At 29.5% G+C, this 22,475-nt stretch overlaps 1 long non-coding RNA gene across 1 annotated transcript; it reads left to right on the top strand.

Annotated features, from left to right (window-relative positions):
* Positions 1-604: 604 nt before the first annotated feature.
* Positions 605-20,723, top strand: LOC148784633 (uncharacterized). The gene is made up of 2 exons (XR_016063075.1): positions 605-999; positions 20,483-20,723. It is a non-coding gene; the product is annotated as an uncharacterized LOC148784633 (long non-coding RNA).
* The last annotated feature ends 1,752 nt before the right edge of the window (positions 20,724-22,475 follow it).

Below are 22,475 nucleotides of genomic sequence, written 5' to 3'. Positions count from 1 at the left end.
ACTATATACGAAATTCATATTTTTTATTACTTCAATTATCAATTATAATTAATCAAATCGAATATAAAGTCTAACGAATGTATTTTTATCACATTACTATACTTCAATTTACTATATATTAATTACAATTTTTTTCAACTTACACTATTTAAATATTTTGAACTCAAAATTTTTAATACTTTTGTGAAATATTTGAGAAATTTAAAAATTGAGGACAATATACCAATAATACATACTTAATTAAAAATATTTATATATTATATTTTTCCAGTCCAAATATAAAGTGTAAAAAGATCATTTTGGAGACAATACTACAGTGCAGTTAATTATTCATTTTATTTGTAATTATTATTTAAAATGTTAAAAAAAAGTATTTAACAAAGAAAATTACTTAATTTAAATATATATACTATATTTCACTAACAAACAAATACTATATACATACACAATTATATTAATAAATATATATAAAAAGGACATGATTTGACAATAAACAGAAACTTGTCTCTTATATCCCAACATCAAACATACACCACTTATTTTAAACTATTTTATATTATATCAAAACATAATATCAAACACATACTTATTTATCTCCAAATCACAAAACCAAAACACCCAAATTACAAATCAATACGCAATGCAAGAGTCTGCAACAGAAACCCCGGTTTCTTCTCTCGAATGATTTTCCCCAAATGTCTCTTTCTTCACAAAAAAAAACCATAGCATAATTTCACTCATCTTGCCCCAGTTCCACCGATTATTTTATGCTATTTTAGTAATTAAACACTTCTCTCTCATTTTTTTTGCAAAGCCCATTGAATATCATATATTTTTCAGCCAAATCCCACAAACGCGAAAGTGAAAAACCTAAAAATCGATTGTTTGAAAAAGTGTCATCTGAAGTCGCATTTGAGGAGTGCAAAACAGAATTTTGGAGTTGGGGAGCAACAATGGTGAGAAGGAGCAAACATGCCCTCGATACTACGCCTAATTACGGTTAGTGATTTTATGATTTTTTCATGAAAATTACGAATCTTGTGAATAAATTATGATTTCTTTATGAAATTGAGAATTTTGTGTATGAAATTATGAATATTGTGTACGGAATTAGATTTCTGTAGGAAATCAGGTTTTTACTCAAAATTGTGGATTTCTCTATTAATTGCTTTTTATGTTGAATTGTGGATATAATTATTGTTCTCTTGTATGAAATTGCTGATTTATTTGTGAATTTTTTATGACTGTATGGATTGGTTTAATTGCGGTGAGCATGGTCTGGTAGATTTTTTGTTTTTCTTTTATTGTTCTAATTTTAATTAATAACTAGTAAAAATTAATAATAATAGTGAGTATGGGGGAACCTACATGTTTTAGTTTGAAAATGTATTATGGAGGAGTTATGAAGCATGTTCCACATAGAGAGTATGTGTGGGGGAGTGTGGAGTTCTTTGACTTTGTAGATATAAATCAAATAGGCATAATATATCTATGGGATCATGCCGCATAGTTGGGTTTTAATGAGCATTAGATTTTGAGTTAAGTATCGAAAGAGTTTTGATAGATATTTCAAGTGCACAGAGTATTATGCACAGGTTTATGGTTTGAAAAAATACATACTTAATAATTTTGAGGTTGAAATGTATTTAGAACATCTCGATGTTGTGGGTAGTGTTTCTCATGTTGGGTTAGTGAATGAATCTAAAATGGTTGATGCTTTGGATGCGATGGAGAGGATTGAGGAGAGAGATGGTGTTGAGGGAAATGAGAGTGATGGGGATGATGTATCTGTGATAGTGATTATAACATGTCACATAAAGATAGGTTGTTTGAAAAATATGTTGATCATGAGGCTAAAAAGGGTATGCATGACGGTGAATGGGTTTCTGATAATTTGTTGAACAGGCTACAGGCTGAAAATGTAGAGCATGGATGTTGTGTTGAGAATGGGGATGAATTTGGTAGCAATTATGGGTCTAATGAGGAGGGAAACATAATTACTAATTAATTAATTTTTGAACCATCCATCAAATGGATTATTAAATAAATGATCCAATTATTTATATATTCTCCTTAAATTAATTTAATTCAATTAAATTAATTTATTTCTTCTCGAATTAATTCTAAATTAATTTCACCAACCATATTGATTTGTGTGTGACTCTTTAGGTTCAAACTCAGCTAGAGTTAGGCATTGTATTCAACACAAATAATTAATTAAATCTAATTTAATTATTTATTCCAATTAACTATTAATCTGAAACGCTCGTCACCACGGGTGGCTGTCTAGCAACGGTTCATGGCACTAGAACTTAGAATGTTGGCGTGAACATTTAGACTCTCGAGTTCCATACAGGTACGGTCCTTCCATCGACCATCTTCGAGCCTTAGTCTAAGGCATGAAATTGGATGACGGTTCTCATCTTGGACCAGGCAACTATGCTGAGTACTTGAGATGCGTTTACTCTATTGATCGACAAAGAAAATCATTTCTTATTTGACCAATTGTTATGACCATAGACTTAAAGAGTTTAAACCATCTCAAAGCGCATAAGAGATATATCAATCATATACTGATAGGGGACGAATTCTATTTTGAAGTCCACTGTCCTTACTATATACTCAGACTACACTGGAGAAAGCATATAACGACCATATCGACGACACAACCATCTCTCGCCAGATCCAAAATATAACCAGCATGCGACTACTATGATTCCTCAAGTCCAAGGGCTAATTCTATATTATCGGAGCTGGGAATTCAAGTCATACTGACCAAGCCTCCAAGGCTTCAATATGACAATTCCCGCAAGTCAATTAGTTAACAACCTTATCAACTAATCCACTAAAATTGCATAGACATCCCATGTCTGTCGCCAATGAAAACAACACTCATACAATGAATGTAATATCTAGTGCAAGTCTCTAGGACTCTCGATGCTCAGTCTTGAGGTCCTCGACTTGAAACGTTTCAAACCAACCCTTAGAAGTTGGTTTCATAGCTGCCATCCAATGTGCAGCCCAACTGCATGGGTCATTCAATTGGTCCGTGGGCATTTATTATAACGTTAAAACACTGTCAACGTAAATTGTAAGAACAACAAATACATGGTGCCACAAATTAGTACTTACTACATTCATCAAGATAATACCACATTCATAAAGATTGCTAAATGGTTCTGAAAATCGCCAAATTGGCTTTATGGTCGCCTATTCTAACATTTAGTCCCCTTACTCCCTAGGTAAGCTCTCTCTTTCTTTTCTTGCTTTCTCTATGGCCATGTCGGGGGGGGGGGGGGGGAGGGGCTGCTAATGAGGGAATAGTAGGGGAGTTGTTAATGGATCTGGTGAGCTCATCTGGTTACAGAGAGGATAAATCTGCTGCCTCTAACTCCGACCCTCGTCAGAGTGAGGGCGAGGAGGAGATGAGTAGTAAGAAAAAAATTAGCTAGTAAGGAAGAAAATAGAGAGAAAGAAAACTAAAGACAGAGTAGTGGCCTTGGTGTAGAGCCTTTTAGGGCCCGTTTGGTTGTGTTTTCATTTTCATTTTTAGTTTTCAACATTTGGAAATGGGTAGAAATACTTTATTGATTTTCGTGCGAAAACTGAGAATATGTTTGGATTAGTTGTTTCCAAATGTAGGTATATAGGTGTGAGAATGTTGAATATATGTATATATACTTCTGATGTGACAGAAATTAGTTATGAGGGTTGACCTAATTGATTGAATATTTGTCTCCTTTTTTATTCATATTTAGTTAATTTAACTAATTATACATTGAGAATTTTCTTTTATGTCATTGATCACTTTAATTGAATTATGTATAATTATACGATAAATATAGTTCAATATTCATGTGGGTTAATTTGAATTAGAGAATCTAGTAACAAGGAATTTCCAGTTTCCGTAAGCATAGGCCAAAATGACATATTCCTCATATTACCTAATATATATGTATAGATATATACTTATATATTGTGAATGCTAAACAAAAATGTGAAGAATATACTTTATTTCTATAAGTAAGGCCTAAATTAAATAAATAATTAATATGACCAAAACATCAACAATATAATCTATTTTATTATTTTAAATTCTAAATATTATTTCATCAATTTGAATAGAAAAATAAAGAGTAAATTAATTATCATGAATAATAAACTAAATAATTATAAAATAAATTAAAATAATTAAGTAGTCATGAAAGAATAGACCACTTTCATCGGTGCAAATAAATCCCAAAATAAAGATGAAAAAAAGAATCAATTGAACAAAAAATAAATCAACAATTGTAACAACAAGTATTTATCAAAATGCATTCTTTAGAAGTTTTAATACATTAAAAAAAAAGATTACAAGCGAAAAGAAAAATTATAATAATAAAAAAATAAATTAAGCAAAAATTTGGAATACAAAATAGATAGAAATGTATAAGTAAACAATAATTATTATTTTATTTTTTATACAAAATTAACAAAATATATAAAAAATCTATAATGCATGTAAAAGTAGAAGATGTATATTATTATAATAAAATATATTTTTTATAAATAGAAAAACGATGTGAAAAGTAATATATTAAATATATAAATCATAAATTTAACAATAGAAGATGCATGTAAAAGATAAACAAATTTTATTATTAGACAGAAATATATGAGTAAGAGATAGAGATTAACATAACTTGGCCTTGTTATATTATTAATTCAATTTTGTACATAATTTTATTTTTTGAATGTATAATTATAAAGAAGTTGAGAAGATGGCGACACTGGTCCAGAAGGTGGTGTGCGGTGACGGAGGAGTATCCTCAAGACATGATGAATGGGTAAAAAACAACTAACTAAAATGTTTGAGATAACTAGACATGCATGTGAATGAGAGAGGAAAATAGCAATTGTCAAGACTATTAAGTGCAAAAGGAAGGGTCTTTCATAAATAAGGCATCAAGGGCTTACATAAAAATCATCCTTCAAATTAACAAAAACTTTACAATCATTTTCCATTAGTAGGGGGTTCCTCCGGCGGCGCCACATTGGACGAGCTTGCACCATCGTCTTTTGGCGCCTTTGGGACGTTTAAGTCCGTGCCATCTTCGTCGTCCGAGCTCGACGATGCATCCATGCAAATAGGATAAAAAATGACAGTAGCAGTCTCGTTATGTTGAAGGGGGGCTGCCATATCTGGAATATTCGGGAAAAGATCAGCATCGTCTTCTTCTTCCTCGTCGGGTACCGAAATGCCGAGGTTCTCATCCTCATCGAAGAGCTCGCACAACTCTTCCCACTTTGGCTCGTACGCATTCTGGTAGCATCGAGCCAATCGATTCTTCTATTCATTAGCATTCAACAATTATTTTAATTTTTATTGTTAATAAAAAAGAAATTTGCAATATCAAAACATAACGAAACATACCCGGCAAATGGCTTGCCACACAGCGTCGTCCACCTTTAATCTCCTTTCGTCGTGATTCCATGTAATGCCCGGGTGATTTTCCACCCATTGCAGCGTATAAAAACGATCTCGCAGTTGGTCAACCCTTGTATAGGCTTACGTGTAAGTTAATCGCGTGCGGAACTCCTTATTCACGTCGAATAGGGCGAAACAGATGGCTTGCATGTTGTGGTGGTTTGGGCGAAAGATACCGAGCCTTTTGCAGTAGATGAGAGATTGGACGAATAGGTTCTCCATTTCCCTTGTCCATCGTTCACAATAAAAACGACGGACTGAAATATATAACCGCTTACAACCATGTTTATGTTTTTATGAATAAGAAGAAAAAATTCAAATTCACGTATTGTGAAATAGGAAATTCACAGAATGTTATAACTCAATTCACTCCACTAAGCAGTGACTAATGCCTCAATCCACTAGTAAAATTGGTTTGCCAAGTGATTGAATATTATCGAAAAATGACGGTAAACGAAGCTAAACCAGCAGTAGATAGCAAAAAACAGAAAGCAGTAGATAGCAAAATGATGTAAAGATATTATGGATGAAGAAGGTAAAGTGAGGTGGTGCATGGATTGGATTTATAGGCAAAGTAAATTGGAAGGTTGCATGGGAATTACACTAAATAATAGGGACATACTAGTAATATTGATGCAAAATGTATCATTAGAAAAAACAACTTTGCTGCAAAATTCTTGGATAATTCATTGCTTCATTCCACAAGCAAGCTTATTTGACATTTGATTTGATGTATATAAAATTTATATAAAATTAAATTTTTTTAATAATGAATATCATTTTTACATTTACATATTTTAATATAAACAATACATTTGACTTATTTTGATATTTTTATACCGTATTGAATATATATAAAAAGTGATCTATATTTAATAAAATATCATAATTTAAATCGGGTCAAATTCAATAAAAAATTTCGATACATATTAAAAATATCGAACTAAAATATCGATTATGTATCCCTTAATTAATTTTAGCGAATTTTTTCATTTTGATATCAGTATATCGATAGTATAATAAAATGTCCAATCAATAGACACTTCACTGCCACTTTGAAAAATGGAATGTTGAAAAAATTTTGCTGAAGATTTGTTTTTGTGTAGTAACTCACGCCAAATTCACATGCTGCAAGATTACAAGCAAATGACAATAATTTTTTATTACAAGATAATATTGTATATTATTATTTATTTAATATATATATATAGATATAGATAGATAGATAGATATAGATATATACATATATATATTATGAATTGCTGGCAGCTATGAATATAAATGCATAATAAGGCTAGACTTTATACATGTATAGATGTATAATAAAATATATAGATGTATAATAAACTATTTAACTGTAAATCCAACACACAAAATACTAGCAATATATTTTTCTTCGTGGAGTACTTTTTCTTCTTCTTTCTCATTCAGTAAACCATCACACAATTTACATAATTTATACTCCTTAATCACGGAACCAGCAAATGACAACAATTTTTAATTCCAAGATAACATTATATTTTATTATTTATTTAATATATATATAGATAGATATAGATGGATACATATATATATATGTATTGCGCGTTGCTATGAATACAGATGCATAATAAGGCTAGACTTTATAGATGTATAGATGTATAATAAAATATATAGATGTATAATAAAATATTTGAACTGTAAATCCAACACACAAAATACTAGCAATATATTTTGTTAATGAAACTACTTCAGTTTGGTCAATTTTAATCGATCGCAAATACAATAATTCAATTAACATTGTTGTTATCGGTCCCTCGATCATTCCACAAATGGGCGGCCATTGCATCACAGAATGCTGCTTGTGTATCAATATCTTCTTTCGATTGTTGAGGCAAACGACGAAACTGATCGTTTGCTTCATTGTCAGGATTTTCAAACTCTCCTCGTTCCGCACGTTCAAAAATTAGTCATCTATGCCAAATTTTCGTATAAAGTTGTGGATGACAGAACATGCGATAACAACATCCCGCTGACGATCTAAGTTGTATGACAGCATAGGTCCTTTCAGAAAAGGGAATCTGTTCTTTAGCACACCAAATGTCCGCTCAATGACATTATGCAACTGTGAGTGGCGCTGGTTAAATAATTCTTTGGGTGAATGAGCTTGCCGGTTGTTACCTTTAAACGAGTTGATGTGATAACGATCTTGACGGTACAGCGCCAAGAATCTAGAAAAATTGGGATAAGCGGAATCCACTAAGTAATATTTACCTGAAATAACAAGAGATGTTTATCATCAATGAAGACTGTCAAATTAGCGGTTACAAATTTTGGATAATGAATTTAATACTATTTGGTGGCCAAGGAAAATTCTGATCATTTTTTAGGCAGTCCATGAACACACGGGGCATCATTTGCGCTACCCTCCCATCCAGCCATGACATACGTAAATATCAAGTCAAAATCACAAACAACCATAACATTTTGTGATATATCACCGTGATGTGAACGGTATGCATTTTGCATGGACACCGGAACACTTGTTGCTATAAGTGTTCCATCAATTGCACCGAAACAATCCTAATAATAAATAATTTGAAATGTTATGAGAAGAAAAATAAAAATTATTATTTCGGTGATTAATGAATGCAGTATATATTACCTTAAAATATGGAAAGAAGTGTGTATTGTAATGGATTATGGAAAGAAATCCTGTATATAAACAAAAATATAATTAATTATTTATTTTACACACCTCGCTTGCTTATAATTTAATGAGAATGACAATTTTGCGTTACAATTATTATATTAAAAAACAGTTCAATTAATTATTTATTTTACTCACCAGAACTAATTTGTCTTCCAAATTTCAATCATATTCATCCCAGAATCCATTACAATACACACTTCTTTCCATATTTTAAGGTAATATATACTGCATTCATTAATCACCGAAATAATAATTTTTATTTTCCTTCTCATAACATTTTAAATTATTTATTATTAGGATTGTGTCGGCGCAATTGACGGAACATTTATAGCAGCAAGTGTTCCGGTGTCCATGCAAAATGCATACCGTTCACGTCACGGTGATATATAACAAAATATTATGGCTGTTTGTGATTTTGACTTGATGTTTACGTATGTCATGGTTGGATGGGAGGGTAGCGCAAATGATGCCCGTATGTTCATGGACTGCCTAAAAAATGATCAGAATTTTCCTTGGCCACCAAATGATATTAAATTTACATTATCCAAAATTTGTAACCTCTAATTTAACAGTCTTCATTCATGATAAACATATCTTGTTATTTGAGGTAAATATTACTTAGTGGATTCCGCTTATCCCAATTTTCCTGGATTCTTGGCGCTGTACCGTCAAGATCGTTATCACATCAAGTTGTTTAGAGGTAACAACCGGCAAGCCCATTCACCCAAGAATTATTTAACCAGCATCACTCACAGTTGCGTAATGTCATTGAGTGGGCATTTGGTGTGCTAAAGAACAGATTCCCTTTTCTGAAAGGACCTATGCTGTCATACAACTTAGATCGTCAGCGGGATGTTGTAATCGCATGTTCTGTCATCCATAACTTTATACGAAAATTTGCAATAGATGACCAATTTTTTGAATGTGGGGAACAAGGAGAGTTTGACAATCCTAACAATGAAGCAAACGATCAGTTTCGTCGTTTGTCTCAACAATCATAAGAAGATATTGATACGCAAGCAACATTCCGTGATGCAATGATCGCCTATTTGTGGAATGATCGAGGGATCAATAACAACAATGTTGATTGAATTATTGTATCTGCGATCGCTTAAAATTGACCAAACTGAAGTAGTTTCATTAACAAAATATATTGCTAATATTTTGTGTGTTGGATTTATAGTTCAAATATTTTATTATACGTCTATACATCTATAAAGTCTAGCCTTATTATGCATCTGTATTCATAGCAACCCGCAATACATATATATATATGTATCCATCTATATCTATCTATATATATATTAAATAAATAATAAAATATAATGTTATCTTGGAATTAAAAATTACTGTCATTTGCTGGTTCCGTGATTAAGGAGTATAGATTATGTAAATTGTGTGATGGTTTACTGAATGAGAAAGAAGAAGAAAAAGTACTCCACGAAGAAAAACATATTGCTAGTATTTTGTGTGTTGGATTTACAGTTAAATATTTTATTATACATCTATATATGTATAAAGTCTAGCCTTATTATGCATCTATATTCATAGCTTTCAGTACTTCTACTTCTTATAATCCAGAAGAAGACTTAAATGGGAAAATTATAAATCCAAAAAGATCATATAATATGAATGAGGTAATGAACCAACCTAGAAGTAAATATCAACATAAAGAAGATAATATATCTCTTCAAAATTTATATAAAGAAATAAACAATTTGAAAGATAAAAATATTATTCAGGAATCTAGAATTTCTGACTTAGAAAATATTTCTAGATTAGAAAATATATCTCAAAATGACAATAAACTAAAAATAGATGAGCATAGTATTTTCTCTGAAAACTTTTTATCTACCATACAAATGGTTATATCCTAAAAATGGTATATAAAAATATCTCTTCTGATTGATAATAATTTACAACTCTTGTTGATAGTGGCGCTGATTTAAATGTTATTCAGGAAGGATTAATACCAACTAGATATTTTCATAAAACTAGTCATACTTTATGGCATGCTGGAGGTGATAAACTCCAAATACAATATAAAATTCCTAAAGCTTTTGTCTGTATTGCTAATAAGTGTATTTCTCAATGTTTTATTCTTGCTAAGAATATCACTAACCAAGTAATACTTGGGACTCCATTTTTACATAATATTTATCCAATAAAAAAGATTGATAGTAAAGGAATTATAGGAACGTTCCAAAATGATGATATATTTCTTGAATTTATTGTTGAAGCATTTAGTAAAATGTTGCATAATATTTATGATAATATTAAAGCAAAACAGAATCAAATTAATTTCTTAAAACAAGAAATAAACATAATAACAATTGAAGAATTCTAAATTACAGGATAAAATTAGTCTCTTAAAAAATCAATTCTCTTTAGAAATTTGTAATGATCATCTTAATGGTTTTTGGGATAGAAAAAAACATATAGTTTTTTTACCTTATGAAGATTCATTTGATGAAAAGAATATACCTACTAAGGCGAGGCTTTGTCAGATAAATTCTGAAGATTTAGAATTATGTAAAAAAGAAATTGAATTCCTTTTACAAAAAGGATTAATATGTTCTTCTCAATCCTCATGGTCATGTACTGCTTTTTTATGTTAATAAACATTCTGAAATTGAAAGAGGTATTTCAAAATTAGTTATAAATTATAAACCCCTTAATAAGGCGTTAAAATGGATTAGGCATCTATTCTAATAAAAAAGATCTACTCGATAGACTTTATGATAGTTTAGTATTTTCTAAATTGGATTTAAAATCGGGATATTGGCAAATACAAATTAATAAATCTGATAGATATAAAACTGCATTAAATGTTCCTATTGGACATTATGAATGGAATGTTATGCCATTTGGTTTGAAAAATGATCCTTCTGAATTCCAGAAAATTATGAATGATATTTTTACTCCTTATAGTACTTTTATAATAGTATACATTGATGACATATTAGTCTATTCAAAAACTATTGAAATGCATTTTAAATATTTAAATATATTTAAATATTTAATTATACAAAATGATTTAATAATTTCTAAGTCAAAAATGGAATTATTTCAGACAAGAATAAGATTTCTATGTCATATTATTCCTATTAATAGAAGTATTGATTTTGCGGATAAATTTCCAAATGAAATAACTGAAAAAACTCAGTTACAAAGGTTTTCAGGAAGTCTTAATTATATTGCTCCTTATTATAAAAATTTAATAGAAGATACAACGATCTTATATGACAGACTAAAAAAGAATCCTAAGCCATGGACAATTGACCATACAGAAGCTGTTAAAAGAATAAAATCTAAAGTTAAAACACTTCCTTGTTTAATGTTAAGTAATCCAGATTGAAAAAAGATTATAGAAATTGACGTATCTGATATAGGGTTTGGAAGAATATTAACACAGATAAATTCTGAGACAAAACAAGTATATCTTGTTAGATTACATTCAGGAAAATGGAATGATTCTAAAAAAAATTATGCAACTATAGCAAAAGAAATTGTAGTTATAGTCAAATGTGTTTTAAAATTTCAATATGATTTATATAATAATTTTTTTTTGATTATGACAGATTGCAAAGCAGCCAAATTTATGTTTCAAAAGGATTTTAAACATGATGTTTCTAAACAAATGTTTGCAAGATGGCAGGCTCAATTAGCCCCATTTGATTTTGAAATATTTTATAAAAAGGGAGAAGATAATAGTCTTCCAGATTTCTTAACTCGGTAATATTTTAATAAATGACAGGCATGAATTCCCGAGGTCGAGGATCTTCCTCTTATAGAGGAAGAGGTGGTCGAGGCAAAGCACCTGAGATTATATCTCAGAATGGGAAACAAAAGCTTATAGCTATGGATTTAACACAAGATCCTGAATATCAGGCATTCTTGGAATACAAAAAAGGTCAACAGACTCAAATTGAAGGGAATGATTGTCCCTCATATGTCAAAATAATTGGTGATGAAGAATCTGAATCCAATAATATTGAATTTTAAAAAACCCAACATAAAGAAATTATATTTCTTTTAGAAGAAAAAAATAAAATGAAAAAATGATCCATGGATCTTAATGCAAAGGTATATGGATACTTAATCCTTACCAGTAAGGACTTATAAGTCCAGATATTTTTATAAACAAATACTTGTTCAAAATGGCTCATGTGAAATATCACATTTTACGAGCACTAATAAAGAAATTTATAATTTCAGCAAAATGATTATTAAAAAGGTTACACCTTTGCAAGAATGGGGAATTTCTCCCATGAAAGATAAAGAAATTTTGATTAATAAATCAGCAGTAAAGTATAATTACTGGGGTTACTGCGATGCCTTTATGTAAGTATTAGATTATGAAAATGATAAGGACAAACATTTCTGATTTATAAAAGTTTGTGCCAATGTTATAACATTGATATCCCATACTGGTTGATACACTGGTTTTACCATTTTGGTCCCACTCCAAATATTTTACCAGAAAAAATAAAGTTCTTTTTTGACAAATGGGTGGATATTTCACCTCAGCTGTTAAAGGAACAAGAAGCTAAATTATTTATTGAGGGTATAGCCTCATGTTTCTTTTTTATTAAATTTTCAATACCTTGGATCTGGAAATGGACTCTAGAAATCGGTCATACAGATGCTGGAATTCCTTGCCTATATAGAATATTCCATATTAAATTTTGGGATAAAATGATGAAGCTTGATCCTAATACAAAAGAGATATTTGAAAAAGAGACAATGAATCTCCTTCAAACGAAGATAAGCCTTTATGAAAATTAGAAAGAAGATATTGATACTCTATCTCCTTTTGATCATATCTCGAGGAAATTCAAAATGAAGTCAGAATTTCTGACTAAAGAGCAAATGGTTGCTGCATATGTTGAAGAAATGAAAAAGGACCTCATGGCTCATTTTGGGGAGGATAATAAATCCATCAAATCAGACTCAACCATGTCATCTGAATTCATGCAAGATGCTTAGGATTCTAATGATGTTGAATTTGAAGATATTTTTGAAACTATCAAGGAAACCTTGTTAGAAAAGATTCACAAAAAAGACATGGAAGAATCTTCCTCAAACCAAGCACGTACCGAAAAAAGGTCTGATTAAAGAAAGCATCATTGCATAATTATCAGCAGTCAAATTACACAATTAATAAGCAATTAAAAAGATGACGTAATCAATGACGTCAAAGCAGACAGAAGGCCGGGAATCTTGGCTTTTCAACTATTCACTTTTTAACTTCTAGCTCTATTATTGTAGTACTGTAGCACTTTTGAATTTTCATCCCGAAAATATAGGCTTTATACTGTGTAATACACAGTTTTTACTGTAGCTAGTAGGGTTAGGCCCCTCTAGAATAGGCTCATTCGCATTCTATAAATGCAGATGTTTAAGACGTTCAGGGGCAGAACCAAGAAAACTCTCTCTTGTTTTTTTTTTCTCTCTCTCTCTTGCTCATGTGTTGAGCACCCCTTTTTATTGTAAATTTATATATCAATAAAAGTTTGCAACTGCATAAGGACTACTGTAAGTCTTACTTGCATTATTTTGATTTCTGTATTTTATTTATAATCTTATTTTATTGTTTATGGATTGCCTTATAGGCTAAGCAATTCATGTGTTGATTACTAACTGTTAATTACACTAGCATGAATTTGGCATTATGAATAATTAGGACTCATCAAACATATATGTTGGATAATAATAATTGGCATTGACATAAAAATTATGTTCTAAATATATGGCTCCTGGTAAGACCTCGGTCATAGCCGTGTTGAAGGCGTTTTTAGCGGCAGTTTGGAGTATTTTATTTGGATACAATTTTATGAAAAGTTGCCGGTTATTCATTATCTTGTAAATGCTATCCTATCCCTGCTTGATGATCAAAAATATTAAAAATGAGGAATATGACATACCTCAGAATATTGATCTATTAAATAGATGGACAATTCCAAAAGTTGAACCAAGATTAATATATCAACGAGGAACTTTTGAAAAATTAGGATTAAAACAAGTAGTAAAAACTACTGAAGAATCTATCTTATTAGATAATGATGCAATGATAATAAAATTATTATCCGAAAAAGATATACCATTGCAACCAGGATCATCAGGCAGGGATAGGATAACATTTTACAAGATAATGAATAACCGGCAACGTTTCATAAAATTATATCCAAATACAATACTCCAAACTGCCCCTAAAAGCGCCTTCAACACGGCTATGACCGGGGTCTTACCAGGAGCCATATATTTAGAACATAATTTTTATGTCAATGCCAGTTATTATTATCCAACCTATATGTTTCATGAGTCCTAATTATTAATGATGCCAAATTCATGCTAGTGCAATTAACAGTTAGGAATCAACACATGAATTGGTTAGCCTATAAGTCTATTCATGAACAATAAAAAAGATTATAAATAAAATATAGAAATTAAAATAAAGCAAGTAAGACTTACAGTAGTCTTTATGCAGTTGCAAACTCTTATTAATATATAAATTTACAATAAGAATGGGTGCTCAACACATGAGCAAGATGAGAGAGAGAGAAAACAAGAGAGAGTTTTCTTGGTTCTACCCCTGAACGTCTTAAACATCTGCATTTATAGAATGCAGAGGAGCCTATTCTAGAGGGGCCTAACCCTACTAGCTACAGTAAAAACCGTGTATTACACAGTATAAAGCCGATATTTTCGCGATGAAAATTCAAAAGTACTACAGTACTACAATAATAGAGCTAGAAATCAAAAAGTGAATAGTTGAAAAGCTAAGATTCCCGGCCTTCTGTCTGCTTTGACGTTATTGATTACGTCATCTTTTTAATTGCTTATTAATTGCGTCATTTGACTGCTGATAATTATGCAATGATGCCTTTCTTTAATCAAACCTTTTTCCGTACGTGCTTGGTTTGAGGAAGATTCTTCCATGTCTTTTTTGTGAATCTTTTCTACCAAGGTTTCCTTGATAGCTTCAAAAATATCTTCAAATTCAACATCATTAGGATCCTGAGCATCTTGCATGAATTCAGATGCCATAGTTGAGTCTGATTTGGTGGATTTATTATCCTTCCCAAAATGAGCCATGAGGTCCTTTTTCATTTTTTCAACATATGCACCAACCATTTGCTCTTTAATCAGAAATTCTGACTTCATTTTGAATTTCCTCGAGATATGATCAAAAGGAGATCGAATACCAATATCTTCTTTCTGATTGTCATAAAGGCTTATTTTCGTTTGAAGGAGATCCATTGTCTCTTTTCCAAATATCTCTTTTGTATTAGGATCAATCTTCATCATTTTATCCCAAAATTTAATATGGGATATTCTGTATAGGCAAGGAATTCCAGCATATGTATTATCGATTTCTGGAGTCCATTTCCAGATCCAGGGTATTGAAAATTCAATGAAAAAGAAACATGAGGCTATACCCTCAATAAATAATTTAGCTTCTTGTTTCTTTAACAGCTGAGGTGAAATATCCACCCATTTGTAAAAAAAAAGATTTACTTTTTCTGGTAAAATATTTGGAGTGGGACCAAAATAGTAAAATCAGTGTATAAACCAGTGTGGGATGTCAATGTTATAAACATTGTCACAAACTTTTATAAACCAGGAATGTTTGTGCTTATCATTTTCATAATCTAATACTTTCATAAAGGCATCGCAATAATCCCAATAATTATACTTTACTGCTGATTTATTAATCAAAATTTCTCTATCTTTCATGGGAGAAATTCTCCAATCTTCCAAAGGTATAACCTTTTTAATAATCATTTTGCTGAAATTATAAATTTCTTTATTAATGCTCGTAAAATGTGATATTTCACATGAGCCATTTTGAACAAGTATTTGTTCATAAAAATATTTGGACTTATAAGTCCTTGCTGGTAAGGATGAATTCTCCAAATACCTTTGTATTAAGATCCATGGATCATTTTTTCATTTTAAATCTTTTTCTTCTAAAAGAAATATAATTTTTTTATGTTGGGTTTTTGAAAATCCAATATTTTTGAATTCAGATTCTTGATCACCAATTATTTTGGCATATGAGGGACTATCATTTCCTTCAGTTTGAGTTTGTTGACTTTTTTTGTATTCCAAGAATGCCTGATATTCAAAATCTTGTGTTAAATCCATAGCTATAAGCATTTGTTTCTCGTTTTGAGATATAATCTCAGGTGCTTTGCCTCGACCACCTCTTCCTCTATAATCTTTTTCCAATCTGGATTACTTAACATTAAACAAGGAAGTGTTTTAACTTTAGATTTTATTCTTTTAACAGCTTCTGTATGGTCAATTGTCCATGGCTTAGGATTCTTTTTTAGTCTATCATATAAGATCGCCGTATCTTCTATTAAATTTTGATAATAAGGAGCAATATAATTTAGACTTCCTAAAAACCTTTGTAACTGAGTTTTTTCAGTTATTTCATTTGAAAATTTATCCGCAAAATCAATACTTCTATTAATAGGAATAATATTTCGTTTTTCAATAATATGACCTAGAAATCTTATTCTTGTTTGAAATAATTCCATTTTTGACTTAGAAATTACTAAACTATTTTGTATAATTAAATATTTAAATATATTTAAATATTTAAAATGCATTTCAATAGTTTTTGAATAGACTAATATGTCATCAATGTATACTATTATAAAAGTACTAGAAAGAGTAAAAATATCATTCATAATTTTCTGGAATTCAGAAGGAGCATTTTTCAAACCAAATGGCATAACATTCCATTCATAATGTCCAATAGGAACATTAAATGCAACTTTATATCTATCAGATTTATTAATTTGTATTTGCCAATATCCTGATTTTAAATCAAATTTAGAAAATACTAAACTATCATAAAGTCTATCTAATAGATCTTTTTTTATTAGGAATAGGATGCCTAATCCATTTTAATGCCTTATTAAGGGGTTTATAATTTATAACTAATCTTGGAATAACTCTTTCAATTTCAGAATGTTTATTAACATAAAAAGCAGTACATGACCATGAGGATTGAGAAGGACATATTAATCCTTTTTGTAAAAAGGATTCAATTTCTTTTTTACATAATTCTAAATATTTAGAATTCATCTGACAAGGCCTCGCCTTAGTAGGTATATTCTTTTCATCAAAAAAATCTTCATAAGGTAAAGAAACTATGTGTTTTTTTCTATCCCAAAAAGCATTAGGATGATCATTACAAATTTCTAAAGAGAATTGATTTTTTAATAGACTAATTTTATCCTATAATTTAGGATTCTTCAATTGTTCTTCAGTTGTTATTATGTTTATTTCTTGTTTTAAGAAATTAATTTGATTCTATTTTGCTTTAATATTATCTAAATATTATGCAATATTTTACTAAATGGTTCAATAATAAATTCAAGAAATATGTGATCATTTTGGAACATTCCTATAATTCCTTTACTATCAATCTTTTTTATTGGATAAATATTATTTAAAAATGGAGTCCCAAGTATTACTTGGTTAGTGATATTCTTAGCAATAGTAAAACTTTGAGAAATACACTTATTATCAATACAGACGAAAGCTTTAGGAATTTTATACTGTATTTGGAGTTTATCACCTCCAGCATGCCATAAAGTATGACTAGTTTTATGAAAATATCTAGTTGGTATTAATCCTTCCTGAATAACATTTAAGTCAGCACCACTATCAATAAGAGCTGTAAATGATTTTGTATAATGATTATCAATCAGAAGAGATATTTTTATATACTATTTTTGGGATATAACCATTTCTATGGTAGATAAAAAGTTTTCAGAGAAAATACTATGCTCATCTATTTTTAGTTTATTATCATTTTGAGATATATTTTCTAATCTAGAAATGTTTTCTATATCAGAAATCCTAGATTCCTTAATAATATTTTTATCTTTCAATATTTTAATTTCTTCTTTTAAATTGTTTATTTCTTTATATAAATTTTGCAGAGATATATTATCTTCTTTATGTTGATATTTACTTCTAAGTTGGTTCATTACCTCATTCATATTATATGATCTTTTTGGATTTATAATTTATTGATTTACGTCTTCTTTTGGATTATAAGAAGTGGAAGTACTGGATTCAGTATTAATTTCATCAATAATTTGCATCCTTAATTTCAGATTTTTAATTGCTTTTAATAATTCAAAAGTATGATTTGAAGTAGGAAAATTAATTTTCATTTCTGAGAATTGGGAAAGTATTTTATGCAATTCAGATTTTTCAATATCGTTTTTATTATTAATATTATTTAATTCTTTAGGACAGTCTAGTCCTAGGCTACAAGGTTCGCATTCTAAACTTGATTATGAAATGTTTTCATTACATAAAACATTTAATATTTCTTCTTCTTCTGATTCAGAAGTACTTATTGATTCAGTTTCTGTATTTTCAGATTCTGATTCTTGTAAAGTTTGTATTATTATATTCTTTATATCATCTGATATTTCAAGATTATTAATCTTCTTTTTAGTCCAACAGTATTTTGCAGTATGACCAAATTTTTTACAAATCTTGCAATATCTATTTTTATTATTCGAATATTTCGGTTTTCTTTGAGATTTTTCTTCTTTTCTTTTATTCTTTTTTTCTATATGTTTCTAAAAATATTTTCTGCGTTTTGATTTATAGGGCTTATTAATTTTATGATCCTTACTAGTAGTAGGGTTTTTTAAACCAAATTGTTGGCAAAATTGTCCTAATTGTTTTCTTTCATCAAGGTTCTGTCTTTTAATTTGTTGATTAAGCTTTATTTCATTATACAAAGCTAACCCTTCTTGAATACAAGTATCTATTAGGGCTCCATAAGTATAATTTTCATATGGAATATTAATCTGGTCTTTTCTTAGTTTTTTCCTAATCCTTTCTGCAAATAGACTAGGCAGACCATCAATAAATTTTGATTTCCAGTGTATATTATTACATTCCGGTAATTCCATTACTCTACTTAAAAAAGTATATTCATACCATCTAAAGTCTGAAAGTGTTTTACACTTTAGATTTTGTAATAAAGCTCTAATAGTATCACTATTATCACTAAATCTTCCTGTAAAATGTTCAATAATATTGACAGCAAGTGTATGAACTGCATTTTCAACTAAATGATTATTTTCTTGTTTAACAGTATTGATAATACTATCTTTATCTTGTTGAGATAGATAATTATCCCACCAGCCTTTAAGTTGTCCAGTAAATCCAGCAACAATCATTGCTGCAATAGTTTTATCTGAATTATTACTATTTTTACAAATAGTGGAATACATAAGCATTCTATGTACCGTATTGTAAATCTATTTATTAAAATATCCATCAATATTCCATTCATAAATCTTATTACCTGAATAACTAATATCTATTGTATCAGTATATTCTTTATGTAAAACATCCATAGGTGTTGATCTATTATAATAGAATTTACTCTGAATAGGTTATCAGCCCATTTATTAGTGATTTTATTGATTTGGTTTCTAAAAACTTGTTTATGATCAGTATTTTCTATCAACTCATATTGTAATTCTTTATCAAGAGTTTTTATACTCAATTTATTGAATTTTTCTTCAAGAATTTTTTCTAATTCATGGGTTGGTCTTATTTTAAAATCAGATATAACTGGAGGAGGCTGAAAGCTAGGAGATGCTTCCTTTTCTTCATTTTTTGTTTCTATTATAACTGGTTGTATACTATTTATAGCTTTAATAATCATTTCAATTTTATTATGAATTAATTGAATTTGTTCTCCCAAAATATTAAGGAATAAATTTGTATAATTTTGTTGTTCAAACATATTATTTATATGTTTACAAGTTACTGTAAGAGTATCTGTTTCTATTAATTTGGAAAAGGCTGAAAAATTATGAATTTTTCCATTCTTTTCAATATGAAAAGCCTGTTGTGGAGGGTAAAGACCTTGATAAACTTTTCTTGATTCTAGTTTATAATTTCTTTCTATAACAGAAATATAGTTTTTGACATATGTATCAATAAACCATGTCACAAAAGGAATTAAAGCATTTTTTTCTTTGCAAATCTTATAAAATTCATCTTGAAAATATAACATTTCTTTCTTATGAAAGTTTTGGAAAAACCATTCTCTGAATTGGCTATAACCTACATCTTTAAATTCTTCTGAAATAATTTTTCTGGCTGGAGAGCCTGGACTAAAATCTATAATAGAACTATAATTCATTAAATATTAAACTCCATTTCTGACATAGTCGGTTCTAACTCATTATTATCCTGAGTTTGATTATTAGCTTCTCTTACAATATTTTGTCTATTAATGTATAATTTTTCTGTAACAGGGGTGAATATTTCTGAATCTCTTATTTGAGAAGTAGAGGCTCTAGAAGGTATAGGAGATTCTACTCTATAATCTATAGGTGATATGTAAGATATCATCGAGTTAAATTTCTGAAATAGTAATGATTTCGTATTTGTTTCAAATTTAATATTTACAGTTCCTTCATTATTTTGAAGAATATCTATAATATTATTAAGATCATGTATTTGTGGTCTTTTAGGTACAGCTTGTTCAATTATCCAGTTTTCTGGAAAAGTTATTTCTTACCATTTAATTGGTCTTCTTGTAGTTATATTTGAACTACTGAAATTGGTTTCAATTAATATAGTTTCATTTTTTGATTTATCAATCCTTTTACAGTGTGGATTTAATGTAAATAGAGGCTTATAATATATTCTATAACAGATACATATTAATTCTGTTCCAGGCATATAATCATAACCATGAGTTTTAACATTTAATGTCAAAGCATCTAATATATTAATATCAGATAAAGATAATTGTAAATTTGGATATACATTAAAATAAACTGGTCCATGTGCCAGACTAGATTGTATTATACCCATGAGAGATTGTTTCCAATTTAAATTCCTACCATCCCTTAAGGCTGCAATAAAGCTTTCTGGTAAACCTTCCAAAGTTAAAGGTTTAAATGCAATTTGTACAAGTCCTATATGAAGGAGTTTATGTATTTGTCTATAATGACTAATCTCTTTTTCAGATAATAATTTTATCATCATTTCATCACTATTTAATGAGATAGATTCTTCAATAGTTTTTAAAAATGGGAAAAGGTGGTCGAGGTCGAGGATAACATGGGAAAAATGAGATAGATTATATGGGAAAAATGATGGGATAACATGGGAAAAATGGGAAATGGGAAAATGGGAAAAATGAGATAGATTCTAATTGTACGAGGTCGAGGATCTTCCTCTTATAGAGGAAGAGGTGGTCGAGGCAAAGCACCTGAGATTATATCTCAGAATGGGAAACAAAAGCTTATAGCTATGGATTTAACACAAGATCCTGAATATCAGACATTTTTGGAATACAAAAAAGGTCAACAGACTCAAACTGAAGGAAATAATAGTCCCTCATGTGCCAAAATAATTGGTGATTAAGAATCTGAATCCAATAATATTGGATTTTAAAAAACCCAACATAAAGAAATTCTATTTCTTTTAGAAGAAAAAGATTTAAAATGAAAAAATGATCCATGGATCTTAATGCAAGGTAATTGGATAATTCATCCTTACCAGCAAGGACTTATAAGTCCGGATATTTTTATGAACAAATACTTGTTCAAAATAGCTCATGTGAAATATCACATTTTACGAGCACTAATAAACAAATTTATAATTTCAGCAAAATAATTATTAAAAAGGTTATACCTTTGGAAGATTGGGGAATTTCTCCCATGAAAGATAGAGAAATTTTGATTAATAAATCAGCAGTAAAGTATAATTACTGGGATTACTGCGATACCTTTATGAAAGTATTAGATTATGAAAATGATAAGCACAAACATTCTTGGTTTATAAAAGTTTGTGCCAATGTTTATAACATTGATATCCCACACTAGTTTATACACTGGTTTTACTATTTTGGTCCCACTCCAAATATTTTACCAGAAAAAATAAAGTTCTTTTTTGATAAATGGGTGGATATTTTACCTCAGCTGTTAAAGAAACAAGAATCTAAATTATGTATTGAGGTTATAGCCTCATGTTTATTTTTCATTGAATTTTTAATACCCTGGATCTGGAAATGGACTCCAAAAATCGGTCATACAGATGCTGGAATTTCTTGCCTATACAGAATAACCCATATTAAATTTTGGGATAAAATGATGAAGATTGATTCTAATACAAAAGAGATATTTGGAAAAGAGACAATGGATCTCCTTCAAACGAAGGTAAGCCTTTATGAAAATCAGAAAGAAGATATTGGTACTCTATCTCCTTTTGATCATATCTCGAGAAAATTCAAAATGA

Source organism: Sesamum indicum, linkage group LG12, assembly GCF_026168435.1.
Source record: "Sesamum indicum cultivar Baizhima isolate 11 linkage group LG12, ASM2616843v1, whole genome shotgun sequence".
NCBI classification, from domain to species: Eukaryota; Viridiplantae; Streptophyta; class Magnoliopsida; order Lamiales; family Pedaliaceae; genus Sesamum; species Sesamum indicum.
Note: the sequence above shows the minus strand (reverse complement) of the source record. Positions and strands in the feature narration are given on the sequence as shown.